General features: G+C 52.0%; 1 protein-coding gene across 4 annotated transcripts in view; it reads right to left on the minus strand.

The window, feature by feature from the left end:
• LOC112240515 (ERC protein 2) overlaps window positions 1-10,000 on the minus strand; it is a 422,535-nt gene that overhangs the window by 202,330 nt on the left and 210,205 nt on the right. The gene's annotated exons all lie outside the window — the stretch shown is intronic.

A 10,000-nucleotide genomic window follows, 5' to 3' on the forward strand; every position in this document is an offset into this window, starting at 1 on the left:
CAAACAGAGACACACACTGACACACACTAACACACACTGACACATACTAACACACACTGACACATACTAACACACACTGACACATACTAACACACTGACACATACTAACACACACTGACACACAGAGACACACACTGACACATACTAACACACACTGACACATACTAACACACACTGACACATACTAACACACACTGACACACAGAGACACACACTGACACATACTAACACACACTGACACATACTAACACACACTGACACATACTAACACACTGACACATACTAACACACACTGACACACAGAGACACACACTGACACATACTAACACACACTGACACATACTAACACACACTGACACACAGAGACACACACTGACACATACTAACACACACTGACACACAGAGACACACACTGACACATACTAACACACACTGACACATACTAACACACACTGACACACAGAGACACACACTGACACATACTAACACACACTGACACATACTAACACACACTGACACATACTAACACACACTGACACATACTAACACACACTGACACATACTAACACACACTGACACACAGAGACACACACTGACACATACTAACACACACTGACACACAGAGACACACACTGACACATACTAACACACACTGACACGAACTAACACACACTGACACATACTAACACACACTGACACATACTAACACACACTGACACACAGAGACAGTGCATATACACATACAATACACACAAACTAACTCTGCAAAAAAATTAACTTCCCTTTTTCAGGACCCTGTCTTTCAAAGAAATTTCATAAAAATCCAAATAATTTCACAGATCTTCATTGTAAAGGGGTTAAACACTGTTTCCCATGCTGTTCAATGAACCATAAACAATTAATGAACACTTAATGAAAACTTAGGACACTAAAGAGGCCTTTCTACTGACTCTGAAAAACACCTAAAGAAAGATGACCAGAGTCCCTGCTCATCTGTGTGAACGTGCCTTAGGCATGCTGCAAGGAGGCATGAGGACTGCAGATGTGGCCAGGGCAATAAATTGCAATGTCTGTACTGTGAGATGCCTAAGACAGAGCTACAGGGAGACAGAACGGACAGCTGATCATTCTCGCAGTGGCAGACCATGTGTAACAACACCTGCACAGGATTGGTACATCACATCTGCAGGACAAGTACAGGATGGCAATATCAACTGCCCGAGTTACACCAGGAACGCACAATCCCTGCATCAGTGCTCAGACTGACCGCAATAGGCTGAGAGAGGCTGGACTGAGGGCTTGTAGGCCTGTTGTAAGGCAGGTCCTCACCAGATATCACCGGCATCAACGTCGCCTATGGGCACAAACCTACTATCGCTGGACCAGACAGGACTGGCAAAAAGTGCTCTTCACTGACAAGTCGCTGTTTTGTCTCACCCGGGGTGATGGTTGGATTTGTGTTTATCGTTGAAGGAATGAGCATTACACCGAGGCCTGTACTCTGGAGCGGGATCGATTTGGAGGTGGAGGGTCAGTCATGGTCTGGGGCAGTGTGTCACAGCATCGGACTGAGCTTGTTGTCATTGCCGGCAATCTCAACCACGGGGAAGAAATCCTCCTCCCTCATGTGGTACCCTTCCTGCAGGCTCATCATGACATGACCCTCCAGCATGACAATGCCACCAGTTCTGTACGTGATTTCCTGCAAGACAGGAATGTCAGTGTTCTGCCATGGCCAGCGAAGAGCCCGGATCTCAATCCCATTGAGCACGTCTGGGACCTGTTGGATCAGGGCTAGGGTGAGGGCTAGGGCCATTCCCCCCAGAAATGTCCGAGAACTTGCAGGTGCCTTGGTGGAAGAGTGGGGTAACATCTCACAGCAAGAACTGGAAAATCTGGTACAGTCCATGAGGAGGAGATGCACTGCAGTACTTAATGCAGCTGGTGGCCACACCAGGTACTGACTGTTACTTTTGATTTTGACCCCCCCACTTTGTTCAGGAACACATTATTCCATTTCTGTTAGTCACATGTCTTTGGAACTTGTTCAGTTTATGTCTCAGTTGTTGAATCTTGTTATGTTCATACAAATATTTACACAAAAAAAAATAAACGCAGTTGACAGTGAGAGGACATTTCATTTTTTGTTGAGTTTAAATGCATACACAAAATAATTTTCTTCTCTGGGTGTGGGTGTGTGAGGGGGGTACATGTGTGTGCGGGAGGTACGTGTGTGTGAGGGGGTACGTGCGTGTGTGAGGGGGTATGTGTGTGTGAGGGGGATATGTGTGTGTGTGAGGGAGGTATGTGAAGGGGGTATGTGTGTGTGTGAGGGGGGTATGTGTGTGTGTGTGTGTGTGTGTGTGTGTGTGTGTGTGTGTGTGTGTGTGTGTTTCCTCCCTGGTATGATAATAAAATGAAAGTACTACCTCATGGCTGACTGACAGAGGTGAAATTACCCTGGGTCAGAGGTCAGCTGAATGACATGGCACATGACCCTAGAGCTGGAAGCAGGGGTCACATAGCCTTGCCTTTCTCATCCTAGTCCTCCGTTATTCTCCTTGCTACTATATCTGGAGCAGGTACAACCTTCCTTTGTTAATATCTCGAAACAGAAATGTATCTACAAGGGAGACTGATATTGTGGAAACTGTAATGGTCTACCTTTGACAGCTAGAGGTGACCCTGTCCTCAAGTAGTATGTCTGTGTCCCACTCTGCTGGTGCCTGAAAGGCCTGACCTCGGGGGACTATTATCCTGGCAGGAAGTGTCTTACTGTTAACAGGAAGTAGCTCACTCTCCACCAGGAAGTCATCGGCTGAGAATCAGATGGTCTTGAAGACAGAATTATTTAATTATAGCTCTTAAATAATAAGGAACTTTGTCAGTCTTCTAACTACATCAATGATACAAGAGATCTGTTCTTGGGCCATGAACCCAGAAAGAAAATCCTTTATAACAATTTTCACTGTCCCATCTCTCTTTCCATAGTTATCGCGTGCGTGTGTGTGTGTGTGTGAGAGAGAGAGGCTCACCATGTGGTAGGACATGAAAAAAAAGAATTGGGCCTCTTTTATGAAGGGGCCAAATCGTTCACACATTTTTCAGGACACCCTCTGTCTTTCCCCCTCTCTTTTTCTCTCTCCCTCGCTAGGTGTGCTTCACAGATGTCCAAAATGTGCTCACTCACTCTTCATGAATATCACATCTGGGGAGAAGGAAAATGAGACAAGAAGGATTCAGAATGTTTTATATGTAAGACGAAGAGAGAGAGTGACATGCCTCACTCAACAATCAGTACAGTGGGTCTCTAAAACCCAAAACACCAACATAATCCATGTCCTCCAAAAAGCCAACCACCTAGTCAACATGCCCAGATGGCTCACCCCTCTACATCCTTCCAGTCCCCAAACATCCACATCAGCCCTACAACACGTCTCTCTCAACAAGCTCTCACAGTCTCACTGCAGAACGGCACATTTTGAAGTTGCTCTAAATGTTTCAATCCCGCTCAAAGTTTCGAAAGATCTCTGGTCTCTCTGCCCCCCCCCCCTCCATAACCCCCAAGACTCAGCACATCTCCCAAGACTCAGCAGCCAACCCTGCACCCCGGGCACCTCGTTCAACTCGGCACCTCTCCCAACCCCAACCCGGGACCTCTCCCAACCCTGCACCTCTCCCAACCCGGCACCTCTCCCAACCCGGCACCTCTCCCAACACGGCACATCTCCCAACACGGCACCTCTCCCAACCCTGCACCTCTCCTAACCCTGCACCTCTCCCAACCCTGCACCTCTCCCAACCCAGCACCTCTCCCAACCCTGCACCTCTCCCAACCCTGCACCTCGTTCAACCCGGCACCTCTCCCAACCCTGCACCTCTCCCAACCCTGCACCTCTCCCAAACCCGGCACCTCTCCCAACCCCAACCCGGCACCTCTCCCAACCCTGCACCTCTCCCAACCCTGCACCTCTCCCAACCCGGCACCTCTCCCAACCCGGCACCTCTCCCAACCCGGCACCTCTCCCAACCCGGCACCTCTCCCAACCCTGCACCTCTCCCAACCCGGCATCTCTCCCAACCCGGCACCTCTCCCAACCCAGCACCTCTCCCAACCCTGCACCTCTCCCAACCCTGCACCTCGTTCAACCCGGCACCTCTCCCAACCCTGCACCTCTCCCAACCCTGCACCTCTCCCAAACCCGGCACCTCTCCCAACCCCAACCCGGCACCTCTCCCAACCCTGCACCTCTCCCAACCCTGCACCTCTCCCAACCCGGCACCTCTCCCAACCCGGCACCTCTCCCAACCCGGCACCTCTCCCAACCCGGCACCTCTCCCAACCCGGCACCTCTCCCAACCCCAACCCGGCACCTCTCCCAACCCTGCACCTCTCCCAACCCTGCACCTCTCCCAACCCTGCACCTCTCCCAACCCGGCACCTCTCCCAACCCGGCACCTCTCCCAACCCGGCACCTCTCCCAACCCGGCACCTCTCCCAACCCGGCATCTCTCCCAACCCGGCATCTCTCCCAACCCAGCACCTCTCCCAACCCAGCACCTCTCCCAACCCAGCATCTCTCCCAACCCAGCACCTCTCCCAACCCAGCACCTCTCCCAACCCAGCACCTCTCCCAACCCGGCACCTCTCCCAAACCCGGCATCTCTCCCAACCCCAACCCGGGACCTCTCCCAACCCTGCACCTCTCCCAAACCCGGCACCTCTCCCAACCCCAACGCGGGACCTCTCCCATGCGGGACCTCTCCCAGCGGGACCTCTCCCAACCCTGCACCTCTCCCAACCCAGCATCTCTCCCAACCCTGCACCCTCCCAACCCTGCACCTCTCCCAACCCTGCACCTCTCCCAACATGGCACATCTCCCAACCCAGCACCTCTCCCAACCCTGCACCTCATTCAACCCGGCACCTCTCCCAACCCTGCATCTCTCCCAACCCTGCACCTCTCCCAACCCTGCACCTCTCCCAACCCGGCACCTCTCCCAACATGGCACATCTCCCAACATGGCACCTCTCCCAACCCTGCACCTCTCCTAACCCTGCACCTCTCCCAACCCTGCACCTCTCCCAACCCAGCACCTCTCCCAACCCTGCACCTCTCCCAACCCTGCACCTCGTTCAACCCGGCACCTCTCCCAACCCTGCACCTCTCCCAACCCTGCACCTCTCCCAACCCTGCACCTCTCCCAAACCCAGCACCTCTCCCAACCCCAACCCGGCACCTCTCCCAACCCGGCACCTCTCCCAACCTGGCACCTCTCCCAACCCAGCACCTCTCCCAACCCAGCACCTCTCCCAACCCAGCACCTCTCCCAACCCGGCACCTCTCCCAACCCAGCATTCCCAACCATGCACCTCTCCCAAACCCGGCACCTCTCCCAAACCGGGCACCTTTCCCAACCCAGCACCTCTCCCAACCCTGCACCTCTCCCAAACCCGGCACCTCTCCCAAACCAGGCACCTCTCCCAACCCAGCACCTCTCCCAACCCAGCACCTCTCCCAACCCAGCACCTCTCCCAACCCAGCACCTCTCCTAAACCCTCCCCCATCCCTCCCCAACCCCCTCACCCCTTGTGGAGTCTAGCCACACAAATAGCCAGTCGTTCTTTCACAATCACATCATTAATAAGGAATACATTTTAGTGAAATTAGGGTCTTAATCAGCTTAGAGCTGAGCCTGTGCGTGCTAATTTAGCTCAACTTCAAGGGAAAGCCCCCTCACCAAGGTAAAGCCTGCTAAGACCACCTAAAGCCCCGTTGGACATTAAGCTGATTGGGGGCTCAGAGCCCCGGCCAAATCCCTCTTGTCCATTCACGTCGGTGTTGATGGTTCAAAGGCCTAGTTCAAACGCCACAGAGAGGGAGAGAGAGATGGACAGAGAGGGAGAGAGGGGGCAGAGGGAGATAGAGACGGACAGAAGGGGAGAGAGAGTTGGACAAAGAGGGAGAGAGAGAGGGATAGAGAGGGAGCGAGAGAGGGACAGAGAAGGAGAGAGAGAGGGGGGAGCAGAGGGAAAGAGAGAGGGGGGAGCAGAGGGAGAGAAAGACAGACAGAAGGGGAGAGAGAGATGGACAGAGAGTGAGAGAGAGAACAGACAGAAGGGGAGAGAAAAATAATAGAGCAAACGACGGAGAGACGGAGAGATGGAGAGAGTGAGCGGGAGGGAGTGAGAGAGAGCTGGCTGGGGGTGTGAAGTCTAGTGACCCGAGGCATTACCCACGCTCCATTTCAGCAGCCCTGGCTGATGGGAGACTTTCAGCGCATTAAACATCATGAGACTGATTACTCTGGGAGCGAGGGAGGGAAGAAAGGAGAGAATAAAGAAAAGAGGGATAGAAAATGTGAGAATATGATGCTGGCAGCGTGGTCTAAAACTGAGTCAGGTGATGTTTTAGAAGGACCTGGTCCTTTCTCTCCCTCCCTCCCTCTCTTCTTCTCTCCTTCTCCCTTGCTCTCTCTCTCCCTCCATCTCTTCTTCTCTCCTTCTCCCTTGCTCTCTCTCCCTCCATCTCTTCTTCTCTCCTTCTCCCTTGCTCTCTCTCCCTCCATCTCTTCTTCTCTCCTCCCTTGCTCTCTCTCTCTCCCTCCATCTCTTCCTCTCTCCTTCTCCCTTGCTCTCTCTCCCTCCCTCTCTTCTTCTCTCCTTCTCCCTTGCTCTCTCTCTCTCCCTCCATCTCTTCTTCTCTCCTTCTCCCTTGCTCCCTCTCCCTCCATCTCTTCTTCTCTCCTTCTCCCTTGCTCCCTCTCCCTCCATCTCTTCTTATCTCCTTCTCCCTTGCTCTCTCTCTCTTTCCCCCATCTATTCTTATCTCCTTCTCCCTTGCTCTCTCTCACTCCACCTCTTCTTCTCTCCTTCTCTTTTGCTCTCTCTCCCTCCTGCTCTTATTCTCTCCCTCTCTTCTTCTCTCCTTCTCCCTTGCTCTCTCTCCCTCCACCTCTTCTTCTCTCCTTCTCACTCTATCTCTTCTTCTCTCCTCCCTTGCTCTCTCCCTCACTCTCTTCTTCTCTCCTTCTCCCTTGCTCTCTCTCCCTCCCTCTCTTCTTCTCTCCTTCTCCCTTGCTCTCTCTCCCTCCCTCTCTTCTTCTCTCCTTCTCCCTTGCTCTCTCTCCCTCCATCTCTCTCTCTCTAGCTGAAAGGTAACCGAAAGGTCGGCGGTTCAAAATCTGTTGATGTGCGCTTGAGCAAGGCACTTAACTCTAATTGCTCCTGTAACGTTGCTCTGGATAAATGGCAAAGCGAGATATCACACTCTCTCTCTCTGACTCAGGATCATAACAGCAGCCTGATCTGATTGCTGTTGGCCATATTTCATTTTAACCCACTGTGTGATTGTGTGAATCCGGGATGGCCGCTGTTGTGTGTCAGTGTGAGGACAGTGAACAGTGTGACTCCATGTTGCTGGAATGTTGAGAGAGGGTTTTCTGTGTGCTTAGCCACTTCACAGTTCCTGAGATAAGTTTTTTAAACTAAATGTAATATTAGTTCCAATAATGTTACCCAAATAGTCCTCTTTGTCTATTCTCTGCTCTTCTCCTCTTGTCCTGTACTCTCTCCTCGTGTGTGTATGTGAGTGTGTGAACCTGCCACTGTTCAGTATCATGTATTCATACTTGTTCTAGCTGCAGATGGCGCTCATATTACTGGCAGGCATAAGTAATGCAAGGTCACTCTAATTCACATGCAAGCTCACACCAGAAGGAAACTCACCCTCTTGCTGTTTCTCTTTCTCACCGCAGACACACACACACACACGCTCACTCACACACACACACACACACACACACACACACACACACACACACACACACACACACACACACACACACACACACACACACACACAACCTAGATTTCGACTTTGACTCTTTATAGCTCCCATAAGAAAAACTTAGTGTGAGAGAAAATGAAGGGAAAGGGTAGAGAGACAGAAGAAGAGAGACAGACAAACAGACAGAGAGGAAGAGACAGACAAACAGACAGAGAGGAAGAGACAGACAAACAGACAGAGAGGAAGAGACAGACAAACAGACAGAGAGGAAGAGACAGACAAACAGACAGAGAGACAGACAAACAGACAGAGAGGAAGAGACAGACAAACAGACAGAGAGGAAGAGACAGACAAACAGACAGAGAGGAAGAGAGACAGACAAACAGACAGAGAGGAAGAGAGACAGACAAACAGACAGAGAGGAAGAGAGACAGACAAACAGACAGAGAGGAAAGAGACAGACAAACAGACAGAGAGGAAGAGAGACAGACAAACAGACAGAGAGGAAGAGAGACAGACAAACAGACAGAGAGGAAGAGAGACAGACAAACAGACAGAGAGGAAGAGAGACAGACAAACAGACAGAGAGGAAGAGAGACAGACAAACAGACAGAGAGGAAGAGAGACAGACAAACAGACAGAGAGGAAGAGAGACAGACAAACAGACAGAGAGGAAGAGAGACAGACAAACAGACAGAGAGGAAGAGACAGACAAACAGACAGAGAGGAAGAGAGACAGACAAACAGACAGAGAGGAAGAGACAGACAAACAGACAGAGAGGAAGAGACAGACAAACAGACAGAGAGGAAGAGAGACAGACAAACAGACAGAGAGGAAGAGACAGACAAACAGACAGAGAGGAAGAGACAGACAAACAGACAGAGAGGAAGAGAGACAGACAAACAGACAGAGAGGAAGAGACAGACAAACAGACAGAGAGGAAGAGACAGACAAACAGACAGAGAGGAAGAGACAGACAAACAGACAGAGAGGAAGAGACAGACAAACAGACAGAGAGGAAGAGACAGACAAACAGACAGAGAGGAAGAGACAGACAAACAGACAGAGGAAGAGACAGACAAACAGACAGAGAGGAAGAGACAGACAAACAGACAAACAGACAGAGAGACAGACAAACAGACAGAGAGGAAGAGACAGACAAACAGACAGAGAGGAAGAGACAGACAAACAGACAGAGAGGAAGAGACAGACAAACAGACAAACAGACAGAGAGACAGACAAACAGACAGAGAGACAGACAAACAGACAGAGAGGAAGAGAGACAGACAAACAGACAGAGAGGAAGAGACAGACAAACAGACAGAGAGGAAGAGACAGAGAAACTCAAGTCAAGTTAACCCAGCCCAGTCCAGCACGGTCCAGCCCAGTCCAACACGGTCCAGCCCAGTCCAGCACGGTCCAGCCCAGTCCAACTCGGTCCAGCCCAGCACAGTCCAGCCCGTCCAGCACGGTCCAGCCCAGTCCAACACGGTCCAGCCCAGTCCAACACGGTCCAGCCCAGCCCCCAACACGGTCCAGCCCAGTCCAGCACGGTCCAGCCCAGTCCAGCACGGTCCAGCCCAGTCCAGCACGGTCCAGCCCAGTCCAACACAGTCCAGCCCAGTCCAACACGGTCCAGCCCAGTCCAACACGGTCCAGCCCAGTCCAACACAGTCCAGCCCAGCCCAGCACGGTCCAGCCCAGTCCAACACGGTCCAGCCCAGCACGGTCCAGCCCAGTCCAACACGGTCCAGCCCAGCACGGTCCAGCCCAGTCCAACACGGTCCAGCCCAGCACGGTCCAGCCCAGTCCCACACGGTCCAGCCCAGCACGGTCCAGCCCAGTCCAACACGGTCCAGCCCAGTCCAACACGGTCCAGCCCATTCCAACACGGTCCAGCCCAGCCCAGCACGGTCCAGCCCAGTCCAACACGGTCCAGCCCAGTCCAACACGGTCCAGCCCAGTCCAACACGGTCCAGCCCAGTCCAACAGCCAACAGTAGGTGGGCACATAGGGGGTCATATGGATGTTTGATCTCTTCTCCACATAACCCAGATTTAGCCAATCAGACGCAATAACCAGCAAGCACTGAGTCCCGAGAGGAGGCTCTGATCTACACTGATCACTGACAGCTGACTTACAGACAGACAGACAGACAGACAGACAGACAGACAGACAGACAGACAGACAGACAGACAGACAGACAGAC

Source organism: Oncorhynchus tshawytscha, linkage group LG22 (assembly GCF_018296145.1).
Source record: "Oncorhynchus tshawytscha isolate Ot180627B linkage group LG22, Otsh_v2.0, whole genome shotgun sequence".
Lineage (NCBI taxonomy): Eukaryota > Metazoa > Chordata > Actinopteri > Salmoniformes > Salmonidae > Oncorhynchus > Oncorhynchus tshawytscha.